General features: G+C 42.4%; 1 long non-coding RNA gene across 1 annotated transcript in view; it reads right to left on the minus strand.

Moving 5' to 3' along the window:
• Nucleotides 1-15,180, minus strand: part of LOC125916948 (uncharacterized) — a 110,390-nt gene that overhangs the window by 52,541 nt on the left and 42,669 nt on the right. The window contains exon 2 of the long non-coding RNA XR_007456069.1: nt 2,585-2,694. This is a non-coding gene — a long non-coding RNA (uncharacterized LOC125916948). The remainder of the gene's footprint in view (nt 1-2,584; nt 2,695-15,180) is intronic.

Raw genomic sequence — 15,180 nt, forward strand, 5'->3', positions numbered from 1 at the left:
GCCTAGAGATGAGGTGCCTTGTAGAGGCAGGGGAGGGGGCACGGATGCAAATATCAGAAATGGTGCAAAAGGGGCACCTAGGTGGCTCAGTCAGTTGATCATCCGACTTCAGCTCAGGGCATGATCTTACAGTTCATGAGTTCGAGCCCTTCATTGGGCTCGCTGCTGTCAGTGCAGAGCCACCTTCGGATCCTCTGCCCCCACTCCTGCCCCTCCTCCGCTCATGCTCTCTCAAAAGTAAATAAGTCAGTAGTATCAAGTGCTACAGAAAAGTCACGCCAAGAGTCCTAGCAGAGGTCATTTGTAACCTTAACAAGAGCAGTTTCCATGAAGTTGAGGCAATAAAAAACAGATAATAGGCCATCTGTGAAGTCCTACTAAACAGTAAGATTCTTTGATCTTGAAAAGAAACCTATTCTCTGTCAAATCAATTAAACTATTAAAACCTCAAGTAACAAACTGCAAGGTTTTCTTCCAGAGAAAGGGAATTTGCAAAAAAGACATAGTTAAAAAACATTTAACTTGATCTTTGCTATTAAGCTCCTATCTACTTCCTGAAGATGGTCCCAGGGAAGGAATAAAGAAAAATTAGCTAATTCTCTACCACCAAGAAACGTCCCGGAAGGGGAAAAAAATGTATACCTTACTAAATAAATTTCCTGTCAAATAAATCTCTAAGGGCAATATATTTAAATTGCTATTTCAATATTACTTTGAAAACGGTGTCACCACAGGTCAAAAAGCTTTGGTTTCAATATGCAAATCTCTGCATACTTTGGGTGAAATTCCATTTAAGCAGATTCCCACCTGGATTTCTAAATAAGCCCTAACTCTTATTAAATTTAGAAAATTGTTCTTCAATGTCATTTTTTCTCGTTCTTTGTACACTTACAACCATAGAAAGTGTTGTCTCCCAGGCAATTTTAACTTAAAGTTATAAAATGGTTCTACAATACAAATTATGGCACAACAAGGGAATGTTTGGCTTGGCTGTATAAACTGGTTAAACTAGTTAGTAGAGTTCAAAAATAATTCCCCCAAACATCTGCTCAGCCTAAGAAAGAACTTCTTTGTTTTTAAGTCTACTCCACATACAAATATTTTTCAAGAAGTTATACACTATCACCTCTTGAGGAGCTTTTAAAAAAGCAAACATAAATAGTAAGGACTCCCTCCCCATCCTCAAAATTCTAGCTTAGCACACCTGGGGGCGGGGGGGGGGGGGGGGGGCCCTTTTTTTTTTTTTTTTAAAGATTCATTTTTTTTTCTGATGTGTATTCCCCAGCCATGCTCCTTCTGACAAGCTTTACTTTTTGTCAGGATCCCCCAAAGTTTTAGGGGCAATGTGACCACTGTGTTCTTCATGGAAGAGTGAGGCATGGCAGGAGGGATGAGTACAGGATATGAAATCCTGCCAGCAAGCCACACAAGACAGATGGCATAGTGCACCTGCACGTTGCATGCATGTTTCGAGAATTCACGGAAGTTTGGAGGCAGCTTTAACCTTGACCCTCATCTCCTATGGGGGCCCCTTCCACCACTCAGAGAGGAGAAGGAATATGGAGTGGTCTTCAGAACCCTCAGTCAACCACTCTGTCCTGGACCTCCTAGGGATTCCTGCTCCACGGTCTCAACTGTGAGCAGTGGAGGATAAATAACAACCCTCCAAGCTGGGCTCACTTAAGATGGGATTGAAGATTCTGTTCTCAGCCAACTCTCTTCTTAAAGGAAAGAGCGAATATTTGAGCCCTACTAACTGCTACACATTAGAGATAGGGAATATAACAATGTGAACAGAACGAAAGTTTTATCTATGTATTTTTTTTTTATCATTTGTTTATTTTTGAGAGAGAGATTGAAAGAGAGTAAAAGAGGGGCAGAGAGAGAGGGAGACAGAGGATCCAAAGCAGGCTCTGTGCTGACAGCAGAGAGCCTAACAAGGGGCTTGAAATCACAAAGATTTCATGCAAGATCATGCCCTGAGCCAACATCAGACGCTTAACTGACTGAGCCACCCAGGTGCCCCTGAAAAGAACAAAAGTTTTAGCCATCGGGAGCCTCCAGCTTCACCAAAACCCTTGAGGTAGGTATTTTTGTTTCAAAATTTACATATAGAACTGCAGTACAGGAAAACCATAGTACAGAGTTCCTAAAGGAACACAACTAAACAATCCTCCTTGAAACCCAGAAAAGAGAAGAGACACAACTCAGAATAACTTAACAGGACTTCTGTATTTGCAAACTGTCAAACTTTATTTGCAAACTGTATTTGCAAGCTTAGCAAATACTAAGGTATTAAGCTATTCACACAACACGTACTAAATGTTTTCACTGGAAAAGTACCATGCTAGGAACCATAAAGAGAGACCCAAAAACTCAGAAAAGTTCTGGAAAAAAATGTATTGAAGCATCCCTATTAACAAGAGTGTTTTCACCTAGTAATTAAGACACCAATTTTAAAAATTTCTTCTTAAATTTGACTAAAAAGCCAATTTACTTCCAGAGTCCTCAAAATTTTCAGAGAATAACCAATCTTGGAAAAGGTGGTCTGTCAGAGGATGGGTTTGCCATGGATCTCACTCACCTTGCCTCACCCTAGACTCCACTTGTTTGCAACAGAAAGAAGCTGGCTCACTCGGGGTGCACCCAGAAAGTTCCTCGGGACAAGTCAACCACAGAAAGCTAGAAAGAGAACTGGAAAAAAGACAACATGTGAGCACATTCACCCTAGGAGATGAGAAGCAAAGAGTTTACAAAACCAGCCACAACCTCCCTGAAACTCCCAACCAAGCCATGATGGAGACAAAAGAGACGTCAACCCATATACATACTCTTAACAGAGGAGAAAGCAGGTTGAGGGGATGGCAAAACTGAGAAAATTTGTTCTTTCTTCTGATGCCCTCTATCCAAGCTGACCGGGGACATTTACTGAAAGTTCCTTGTCTTGAGCAAGGTACTGAAGTATCTGTTTACTTCTCCTAGCTCAGGTTTTAAGTGAGGCTAATCGGTTTGCAACCCAGTACACAAAGACATGTTTCAAAGGTTTGAGATAAGGAGCCCAGAACCTCTCTAAAACACTCAGGGTGCTGAAGTTCCCACACTTCCTGCCTCACTCTTCACAGATCCCAGCTCTGGACACAGCTCACTCTGAACACACCGCTCAATTTCACACCTCTGCTCTCCCAGGTCCCTCATCCTGAAGCACCTCTCTTGCACTTTGGAAATTAGTCATCCTCCACACACAGCTCAAACACCCCCACTGCATGCCCTGCCCCACCCCTACAGCATCCCACCAGCCCGTCCTCTGAGCTCAAAAAGCCTCTCAGGGATCTGAGTTCTAGCATCTGTTTCCTTCTGCCTTGACCTCCCCTCCTACCAGTCTCCCCAGGGCTGGTGTTACCTGTCACCCCCTATCCCAACCTCCTGCTCTTGTCACAAGAAGATGCCAACCGCAGGCTTGTTGAAAGAAGAACTCCAATAAGAGGTTCCCCATGACTGACTCAGTCTCTTTCCCTGGGAAATGCTCTTCTACAAGGGCGCTATCCATGCTCAACCACACCAGCCATCAGGCTCAGTCCAAGTCAATGCCTTCAAGGCTTCACTGCCTAATAGGACAGAATCATGTGTAGTCACGTTTAGGCCAACAAAAGCACCTTGGCAGGGCAGCAGAATATAATAGGTTTGTGCATGCAAAGGCTGGGTGGAGGCCTTTTCTCCCCTTTAAGTCTGTTTAATGAGGAGCTCTAAAAGACATGCCCCCCTTGCCCACCAGGACTTCAAAGATGAGAACGGAGCACAGGAGCCTTTCTCTAGGAGGAAACCAGGGACAGAGGCAGGGCACAGGTTCACGTCTTCCTCTGCTTCAGAGACAACAGAGATCTCACTGAAGCAGAACGTGGAGGAGAAACCTACACGAACCAGGTGATCGCGCTTGGGTCAGATGTTTCCTCCAAAAGAGTCTCATCTCACGTCTAGTGACAGCCAACAAATGCTACCAAGTCTTCCAGGCACCCCAGACCTTTCTTCCACCAGGTTGCTGACCTCACTTGTAGTATTTAAGCATTCACTGCAGGACAGCACCACCTGGTGAACAGCAGCTCAAATATCTCAGGGCGTCTTCCTATTATTTGCCCATAATAGGGATCACCTGCCTCTCTACGGAGGGTTCTGGCAGCTAGGGAGGGAATCCATCTCACAGCTGGTGTGAGTACTTCAGCCAACCTCCTTTCTTAAAACACACCTCAGCAGAAAAGGCAGGCTTCTCATCTGTCCCAACCACACCGACACACAAGTATAAAAGAATATCCATCACAGCCTAGACATGCCGGCTGTCAGGCAGACCTGCCCAGAGGACCCACAGATGTGTGGGCACCCTTAAAATTACATCTGTAACAGGTTATGCACACACTTTCCCTCTGGCCCCTTCTCCACCTAGAACAACCCATCTGTTTCACAACTTCTGTAAGGACAGGGGGAAATGCCCTTTCTAAGTTCAAGACCACAAAGGAACCACTATAAATTATGGAGTTACAGTGGTCCCAAAGGGAGGCGGCTTCCGGTGAGAAGGAGGACTGTCCCTATAGTCTGTTTTTGTGGTGATGAGATCACAGAGTTTAGATTCTGTATTTGGCCCTACATGGGTTTTCAGGGCCATGTTCAGTAATTACAGAAAGGAAAAAGGGAGGTCAATGAGACCAGAGGAACTCTGAGTGGTGTTTGAGAAGTTACTTATAACTGCAGTTACATCACTCACCTACCCAAACTCAGAACAGACCCTATGCCTGGACTTTTCACCTTTTGTCCTTCAGAATCTGTATTAGATTAAAGTGGAACTGTCTACTTTTTACTTGTTTTTGTTTCATTATTCCTCCATTCAAAGGGATCCATTCATTTTCAATGCATAATCTGAAATTTGGGCCCAAGAAAGTTTTGAAAACCAAGCATTATGTGATAAAATATTCTCACATAAAATCCAAAAGACCACAAAGTACACTTATTGGGAAAATTTTTATGGAACATAAAACATAGGAGTTTAGAGCCCAGGTGAATAACCCTCACCTGCCAATCACTAGTTTTTACTTTGCAGATCTAATCTCCAATTGGCTCCTAAAAAAATCAAACAAAAATAAACAATAAAACTTAAAATGCTTTTGAGAATTTTTAGGGTCTACTTCCTGCCAAACTTTCTTACTCGCTTTCAAGGATGAACAAAGAGACTCCCAAGTTGTTCATCCAATAGAAGTTAAGTATTCACCAAAAAATTTTCTTTTTTACCTCTCAAGTTTCTCCCTCAACGCTAGCAGTGGGCCTCTTCAGCCAACAAAACAAGGACTACTGTATGTGTTCATGGACTAAAGTGTGTGGCCACTCGTTCGTGTGACAGTCCACCAGCTCTGGTTGTACAGGGTTCTGCAGCACCAAATGCTGCTCCATTAGAACGTGAGGCCCAGAGAGGTGATGAAGGTCACAGCCTGCTGGGTCTGAGAGTTCACAGAGGTGCAAGTCACAATCAGCTAGCTGCATGGACAGAATGGAAAACAATACCACAGAAATGCTAAAGCAAGGAAAAGAATGTTCTCAGTTTTTTTTGTTTTGTTTCATTTTGAATGCTGGTGCTTAATAGAAAGCAGGCTTATATAAAGGAGGAAGACAGGGGGAAGGACAACCTGGGGACTCGACATGCATTTGAAACACGAGCAGCAAAAAGCATTATTTTAAAATACTACCTATGTTCATTCTAAATCCTGCAGCTTCCATTTCCCTTAAGACACATGTACAGCTAATATCATTACATCTAACTTACAGTGAGGTGGCCACCAGATCAGAATCTCCTGGCAAGCTTTAGAAGTTCTGACGCCCGGAAGAATGGAAACGGAATCTCCGGGGATGAGGCTCAACTGTTGATACTTCATAAAGCTGACCAGCTGACCTTAATGTATAGCCAGGACTGTGAACCACCGCCCCTGCCCTATCCCCAGAGTGTTTTCTTTTTTCTTGAAGGTATGGGGGCAGCAGTAAACATTTATGCCTAAAATAAGGGGTGGCAGGACAAACAGATGGACCGAGGAGAGGGCTGGAGGAAGCTGAAATGAGTAACAACTTGCAGCTGGTGATCACTAAAGTGAGCGCAAGGTGTGCCTGCAGGGCACACTCCCTCAGGGAGAAGATATGGGGGGGGGGGGGGGGGGGGGGGAAGCCTGGGTCATTCCCCAAGTACGCTCTGGATGGCCCTGCCATGGGGATGACAAGAGGTAACAATTCAAAGCTCATCTGTAAAGAACATCCCTAGGTTAAGTGTCTGGTATGTAAGAAGTGATTATATAACATGATGGTTTTCATATGTGAAGAATCAACTAAACTGTATTTACCGCTATGATTTCTCCTGGTCCTTTTGCTAACAGTATTAACAGGTTTGTTGTTGTTTTTCTTTAACTGATGATGCATATTTCCTTGCTCACCAAATCTAACAATGCACATACTCATTAAGAGATAACGCCTGGAGTTACAGCACCCAAAAAACAGAACTGCCCTAGACATAAAACCAGCTGGCTCATAAGGGGCTGAACCCAGATGTGATTTCAATTAGCATCATTATGTTCTATGACGTGACAGTGACTGGCTAGGGAGGAGAACGTGGGTATCAGGGTGAAGGGTGAGGACGGCAGGAACTGTCTCCAGATGAGGAGCTTATTCTCATGTCCATGTTCTTTAATTCTTAGGGCAACCTGCTCTCCATTCATCCTTCTGAAATAGTGACAAAAATCAGGCAGCCCAGCTTGGATGCCTCCTTCCCAATTCCTGTGTCTCATGGAGGAATTAATCAGCTTTGCCTAATTCATCCTTGACCAATATTTCCTAAAATATGTCCTGCAGGCCAGTGTACCCGAATGATCTGGGCCATCCCTGGAGACCACCCCAGACCACATAAGAAGGGGATCATACTATCTGGAGTAGTGCCCAAAAGTCTACATTTTAATCAACTACTCAGACACAACAGTGAACCAGTCAAAAACTCTCCTCCATTTCTCCTTTGAAATGGGTTTACCAGATGCGCTGCTAAACCTCTCCATAACCTCTGCCACTTCCTCACTGGGGTTACATTCTCCCAGTGTGGCTGTTTTCTCCAATGTCACTGCATGGCCACTTTCTCAGATACCGCTTGGACCCCAGCACAGCCAGCTCAAAGTTCCTGACTCAAGTCACACCCAATGCAAAACTTCTCTAGTACTTTCACTTTAGGATTTCGGGTCTGTTAGTTCTCTCTCCCAACTACACATTCAGCTTCTTGAAGGCAAGCTCCACATAATCCCTCGGTATCTTCCACAGAGATCAGTCCATCTTAGGTTTCAAGAATAATGGTTGACAGACAGACCAATGGTTGACAGACCAAACCCTTGCCTCAGCCCTGGGTTTTTCCTTCATTCACCTTCTCATTTTCCCTGAGAAAAATTCATTCTCTCCTCTCCATAATAAAATTGCTTCAGGCACAGGTGGGGGGAAAATTTTACACACTATTGGGGGTAGTAGGAAAGGGACAGAAGTCATAAGCTAACAATCTCAACTATCCAGCAAACAGCTACAAACCAAAATTTAGTCTTTGCTGCTGCCAAAATCTGTGAATAAATTCACACACAGCTCAAAAGAGAACTCCCCAGCCTCTCCCCACCTTGATCCAGCAGCACCTTTTTCGCAGGCCCTCCTGAGAGCTATTTTACTCCTCTTTTAGATAGGATTCTAACAGGAGGAAAATATTTGGTTTCCCCGACCACCGTAAATTAAGAGGGTGGTTGGTGACTGCTAGATCAAGGCATAATGACAGCCCTGAGAAATTATGACTGACAGGAGACAATTTATAAAATCCCAAATAGTAGATTATAATTTAAATATAGTTATAGTTTAAATAGCCTTTCAATCCCCAAAAGTGTCCAAGGACACCAAAACAAGGCATTCCAAAATAGCACAATCAGTGGCCCTGAAAGATTATGCTGGGCACTAGGAAAAGGTTATTTCACTTTTAGTGGGTCTACAAGATACTCTGTCGAGGAGAGAAGATGCTCACATGGCCACCCTCTGTCCCTAAGACCCATGTGTTCTCAAAAATAAGAACGGGCACTGTATCCAACTGCAATGCACTGTCTCTATGCGGTCTCCAACAGCACTGAACACCAGGACAGATTTTCAGAGGCAGGAACACAACCCTCAGCATTGCCATTCTGATCAGAAACCTTCCATCTGGCTACTCCCATACTCTCCACACACTAGTCACTTCTCATCTACCTTTTCTTGTATTTGTAAGCTAAGCACCTTACCAGATTTAAGCATCCTTGAACAGGGGAGTCTGGGTAGCTCAGTTGGCTGAGCGACCAACTTCAGCTCAGGTTATGATCTCATGGTCCATGGGTTCAAGCCCCGCATTGGGCTCTGTGCTCACAGCTCAGAGCCTGGAATCTGCTTTGGATTCTGTGTGTGTGTCTCTCTCTCTCCCCCTCCCCACTTGTGCACTCACGTTCTCTCTCTCTCTCTCAAAAATAAACAAGTCTTAAAAATTAAAAAAATAAACATCCTTGAGCACAGGAACACCATGTATGGACACCATGCCCCCCATCTCTGCATCTCACAGCTGATGCTCCTGACCCTGTGTCAGTTCACTTAATCTAGAAGCCCTATAGGCCAGATAATCTTAAGGAAAGAGGGATTTAAGTAAGTGTGTTTTAAGATAGCCCAAGCATCTCTTCCTTTTTTTTTTTTTTTTTTTAATTTTAATTCCAGTATAGGTAACATAAGCCCTAGCATTTCTACAGTCTTTAAAGATACAGATTTTCCTGCTCTCTTAAGGAGCTAAAAAATAAAAGTTTAAATGTTAGGATTCAACAATGGGACAAGCTTTGGTTTATCTTGGAATCTAATCCATATGGGATATGGAGCCAAGGAATAAATTCTGCACCACTGCATGTACCTATCTGAACCACAAAGGTGAGGGTGAGTTTTTCCTTCATCTAAAAGCAACCCAACCTCAAATGGCTTCAATTAGTTATCTATTCAGAACTGATCATTGGGTAACTTCCCATTTTTGTCTTGATAAGTAATAGCACTCACAAGTACTGATTTGTTTTGGGATTAGTAAAGAGAGTACTTTAATGAACTTATTTTGTAGTTCCATAAATGAAAGGTCATGATTTACACTTTGTTCAAGGAATTTTTTTATCTAAAGTTAACTATCTACACTTAACTCTAAACTGAATTAAAAACTAAATCTTATTTCCAGATTCACAAAAACAATTCTCAGTTTTGTTTCAGGCTCATTGTTGAATATGTCCCTTACATTCAGACCCATTCATTGTACAAACAGGCTACAATGACCTACCAGGGTACTGACGATCTATTTTAGGAGGGTGGAGGTCAAGGTTGTCAGGACATCCAGGCCTAGTCTGCTGTTTTCAGCTTCTACAGCCCTTCCTTCCCACAGCTGAAGCCTCTTGACCCTTGCCCCACCCTCCCTGGCTGGCTCAACCCAGTGGGAATTTCTAGAATAGAGATTTAAACAGTTTGGGCCAAGTTGCTTTTGCTGCTTAACAGGCCCTGACCTTGTGTCTAGTGACTCGACTTCTTTCTCCCGCATTCCACAGGCCTAACTCACCCTCTAGCTCAGTTCTGATAAACTGCAAGACTCTGGGGGCTGAGGTGCTTCCTTGCTCTTAGCAATCATCCAGGGGACCAGAGGTCTTCTCTAAACCCACGGGGGGCATGAGTACCCATGTCAGGAGACTCTGATGTTCTGGGCCACTCTAGACCACTGTCTCCCAGACCACTAGCACTAAAGACCCCTGTTCTTTCCTCCTGGTACACTAGACTTCCTCCCAGCTGCACAGTAGGTCTGTTGCCCCCAATACATGTCCCCCACCACTAGGCGTGGAGTTTCAGGCCCAAACCGGGCCTCAGAAGGAAATTACTCGGATCACACAAAGCTGAGGGTCCCCTGGCCAGAACACAAATAAGTCACAAGATCTGGATCTTAACCTATCAGAAATTAAAATCCCAGCAACAAAACATCAACAAAGCAAGAGAAAACAGAACATGTCTGTTTCTATTAAAATATAGAATAAATGCATAAAAATGCCCCCATGCTGACCACGGGTATGCTGAAGCCATAACACCCTCATTCACTAATTCTAAGGTGAAACCTGAGGAAAATCAGAGAAATGGCATCAAACTGCATCTTCCCTGGATGGAAGGGAGCGAAAAGGCTTCTACAAACCACTCCAAAGCTAACACCGGTGGCTACTAAAATTACAAATACAAAAACAATGAGGTAGGTCTTCTCTCCACAGAAATCAAGTCCTGTTCTAAAACCCTGTTAACAAAGCTAAATTTATATATACATTTTTATCAACATCTGAAAAAAAAAATCAGACATTAAAAACTCTAGCTAGCTAAACTGTATTCCAATTCAAAATAACATGAAAAACAGCAACCTTCATTTTCTGGTCAAAGCTTATTTTTGTAATACCTATCATTTTCTACAGAATTCTAGCATTTTCTGCTTTCCGCCACCATTTTATAGAAAGTCTTTTCCCTCTTGGCTTTATATCTTTGCTTTTTGATCTTGTTAACAATCCTGAAAATTCCAACCTTGTAATTTTTTCAGTCCTGGGAAGAAATAACACACAGTCATTTAAAAACCAAAAGCAGTGTCAACACTTCCTCAATGACACAGCTGCTGTGACTGACCAGTGAAAAAAAGCTTGTTTTTCTTTTTTTCTTTTTGGAAAATGATGACTTTGCCTCAAAATAATTCTCAAAGTTACTGAACACATGATCAAAAACAGTAAGGCATTAGTAAAGCAAAAAGTACTAACTACCTATGATAAAACACAGTTAAATAAATACATGAACAAGAGGGACTGTGGAAGGGAACAAAATTGTGTGTGGGGGGGGGGGGCATATATTCCAGCATTCCAGCAACCCCACTTCCAGGTATTTATCCATAAGAACTGAAATCAGGACCCCAAAGAGAGATCCATACTTCAGTGTTCATTTCAGCGTTACTGGTAATAGCCAAGACTGTAGAAGCAACCTAACTGTCCCCTGACAGATGAATGGATAAAGAAACTGAGGTACAGACACACATAGACTATTATTCAGCCCTAAAAAAAAAAAAAAGGAGGGGCACCTGGGTGGCTCAGTCAGTGGAATGTCCTTCACTCAGGTCATGATCTCACAGTTTGTCAGATCAAGTCCTGAATTGAGCTCTGCACTGACAGTGTGGAGCTTGTTTGGGATTCTCTCTCTCTCCCTCTCTCTCTGCCCCTCCCCCACTTGCACACGTGCTCTCTCCCTCTCTCTCAAAATAAATAAAATAAACATTTTAAAAAAAGAAGGAAATCCTGTCACATACTAAAACATGGATGAAACTGGAGGGTTATGCTAAGTGAAATAAGCCAGTCACAGAAGGTCAAATACTGTGTGATCCCATACTAGGTATCTAAAGTAGTCAAACTCACAGAGGCAGAAAGGAGAATGGCTGGTTGCCAGGGGCTGAAGGGAGGGGGAAACAGGGAAATGTTGCTCACTGGATATAAAGTTTCACTTGTATGAAATGAAAAAGTTGGAGAGATCTGCTGTACAACATTGTGCCTATAGTTAAAAATACTATAAAGCACACTTAAAAATTTGTTTGTTTAAAGAGTAGATCTCATGTTATGTATGTGTGGGTGTTTTACCACAATTTACAAAAAAAAAAAAAAAAAGAAGAAGAAACAAGCTCAGCAATTCAGATTATGCTGGCTTCAAAGTTCCCATCCCTTCTACTGCTTCATACTGCCTTCATGCAAATGAAGTATATAGGATATAGATTAGCATATAATTAAAGGCCAGGAAGAATGGAGAGGGGACAGAGAACCAAAGAAGGCTCAAGTAGTTGAGGAAAGCATCAAAATGGAGGGTAACTCAGGCCAACCCCTGGAGGATTAAGCTGAGCATGTGGAGCCTGCAACGAGCCTGGCATGTGAATCTGGACAGACACTAAGCTGGTCCAAGCCAAGAAGGCATGCTACGAAAGAGCTTTCAAAGGCTGTGGGGGTAATACTATGTAGCACGAACTCCACACTTGCAGCCCATAAATTAGTCACTGACAGCTAGAAATTGAAGCAAAACCAAAGGAACTGGTCAGAGTATCCTAAGCCATTTATAATCTAGCTCTCAGAGTCTGAGTTTTTCCAAATCCAGGAAAAGTACATAATATAAAAAATCATAAGACACAGCTCTCCAACAGGGCCAGTCTGAGTTAAAATGATCAGAAGACCAAATAAAGTGTATGACATTTCTTAAGAAAGGAATAAAAATATGGTATTAGAGTAATGCCCCATTTATCCAACATCTCTGAAAAATTAGGTATGCTAAATAAAGTCATCTTTTAGATAATGAAATGGCTCCCTTTAAGTATAAAACCTGTATTAACAGGGAACATCTGCATGTGGACTGGTGTTGAACAGATATTATGGAAATACCCTTATTTTATTGTGTGATAATGGCATGGGGGGATCTTATCAATTAGAGATGCATACTGAACTCTTTACAAGTAAAATTATATAATGTCTGGAATTTGCTTTTAAAACAGTCCAAACATGGGCGCCTGGGTGGCTCAGTCAGCTAAGCATCCGACTTCGGCTTAGGTCATGATCTCACGGGTTGTGGGTTCCAGCCCCTCATGGGGCTCTGTGCTGACAACTCAGAGTCTGGAGCCTGCTTCAGATTCTGTGTCTCCTCCGCCTCTCTCTCTGCCCCTCCCCTGCTCACACTCTCTCTCTCTCAAAAATAAATATTTTAAAAAAATTTTTAAATAATAAAATGGTCTAACCACATAAAAAACAGTGAAGGGTTAGTAAAACAAGACTGGCAAAATAGTAGTGTTTGTGAAGCTGGTTGATCGGTATACAGCAGTTCATTATATTCTCACTACTTGTATGTTTTTGATGATTTTTATAATAACTTTTAAAAGCCCAAGTTACGCATTTGGAATAGAATTTTCTCTAACATTTATAACCCTGATTCCAGCCACCTTATTAGTGTACACAGGTCTCTCTCAACCTGGGGTATCTTTTTATTCCACTTGGACAAATCCTATTCACTCCCCAAGACCCCATCACCTTACGTTTACTCCAGAGAAGAGGTCTCAATTTTCCCTCTGCTCCCACTATATCTCATTCATCTCTACTCTGTACCCCTTATTATACTGTCTTGTATTTACAGATAAAACCATCCACCCTCTTAGCCTGTCAGAAAGGGACCCTAGGGGCGCCTGGGTGGCTCAGTCGGTTAAGCGTCCGACTTCGGCTCAGGTCACGATCTCGCAGTCCGTGAGTTCGAGCCCCGCGTCAGGCTCTGGGCAGATGGCTCAGAGCCTGGAGCCTGTTTCCGATTCTGTGTCTCCCTCTCTCTCTGCCCCTCCCCCGTTCATGCTCTGTCTCTCTCTGTCTCAAAAATAAATAAACGTTAAAAAAAAAAAAAAGAAAAAAAAAAAAAGAAAGGGACCCTAATTTATCATCATACGCCCAGAGCTTGGCACATAGTACACACCAAATAAATATTTGGGAATATAACAAGACCTAACCTGGAGGCATCACAAAAACCCAGTTACCATCCTGCCAAGGGATCTCAGAAAAGCCTGGCAGGCTGCACAGCATGTGTTCTTCCCAAGCTGATGTCCTTACACAGCCAAGCATGTCTACAATTTCCAGACTGTCATTTCTATGGAAAGAATCCCTGAACACATTTCAATGCTCACAATTCAAATGACCTCCAAATAAAAGAGCTCCTGGACTCAGGAGATAGGTGCACATAAACTCACATGAACTACGTCTTCTGGACTGCTCAGAGGGCTTTTCTGCTTAATTCCAAAAGTGTAACTGTGTTCAGGATAACTAGATTGCCAGGTGATACATAACTGTTCCTGTGCAGTATCTACATCTCCTGCCTGAGTGTAGACCACTAAGAACGCCAAGCTGAGAGAGGGTGGTACTCTAGCCACTCCCTTGACAAGCAGTATCATCTCAATGGAGTTGTGTCATCCCCATCACCCAACCTCCGCCACCAGTAGGCTTCAAGTCTTAATGATCCAAGAAGAAATACCTCCAAAGGCTGTTGTGAGCAAGTAACATCACATATATCCAACCAGGGTTTTCAAACCCATTTTGACATAGCAGAACTCTTTTCTTCTATAATCTTGAAATGCCGAAAAAAGACACCAATTAATTTATCTAGGAAAAATTTTCAGCTTAAGTTTTTAAGTTTAAACATTTAAAGTTTAAACATTTAAAAATGTTTATTTATTTTGAGAGAGAGAGTGTGCACGCGCACGCACATGAGCGGGGGAGGGACAGAGAGAGACAGAGAGAGAGAGAATCCCAAGCAGGCTCCTCACTGTCAGCACACAGCATGTTGCAAGAGATGCTTGAGATCACAACCTGAGCTGAAACAAAGAGTTGGACGCTTAACCAACTGAGCCACCCAAGCACCCCTCAAGTTTTTAAGTTTTTTAAATGGGAGTTTACAAGTCCCCTTTCCAGTCCTCAAACTTTGACCCAAGGCCTGTATCACATACTCTAGTCCTTAATTATATGCCACTCCATAGTGTTTATCCTTCTCTTGCATGTGGACCATCTGGTAAAGTAGAAAAGACAGGAATTCTGAAGTCAAAGTAATCTAGATTCTTGTGCTGGCTTCTCAATATCTTTCATATACTCTTTTTTTTTTTTTTAATTTTAGAGCAATATTGTTGGGGTGTGTGCAGGAGACATTAAATTTGAAAAAAAACATTTAGGTTCGGCAATTCCTTCAGTTTTAATTTCAGTTGCATTTTGTTCCATTTAAATAAAACTAAATTTACCGTCTCATTTTAAATGTGTGCAGTAAAGCTCTGAATGGTAAAAATTACTCTTCTGTCTTTCTTTCTTTTTTTAATTTGTACCAAAAGCATAGATTACTTTTGTCATCAGGAAAATAACTTAAAAAAAAAAAAGCCTTAATATTTTTCAGTTGAATGAGAGAAGTATCCAAGCCCCGCCCTCCAGCTTCAAATGTAGACTTGAAAACCAGACACCTACCAAGTATGGGAAAAGGATCAAATATTAGATTAATGTGATGAATACTGTATCATCTGTAAATTACCTGTTGTAAGTTAAC

This window comes from Panthera uncia, unplaced genomic scaffold (genome assembly GCF_023721935.1).
Source record: "Panthera uncia isolate 11264 unplaced genomic scaffold, Puncia_PCG_1.0 HiC_scaffold_1344, whole genome shotgun sequence".
Classification (NCBI taxonomy): Eukaryota; Metazoa; Chordata; class Mammalia; order Carnivora; family Felidae; genus Panthera; species Panthera uncia.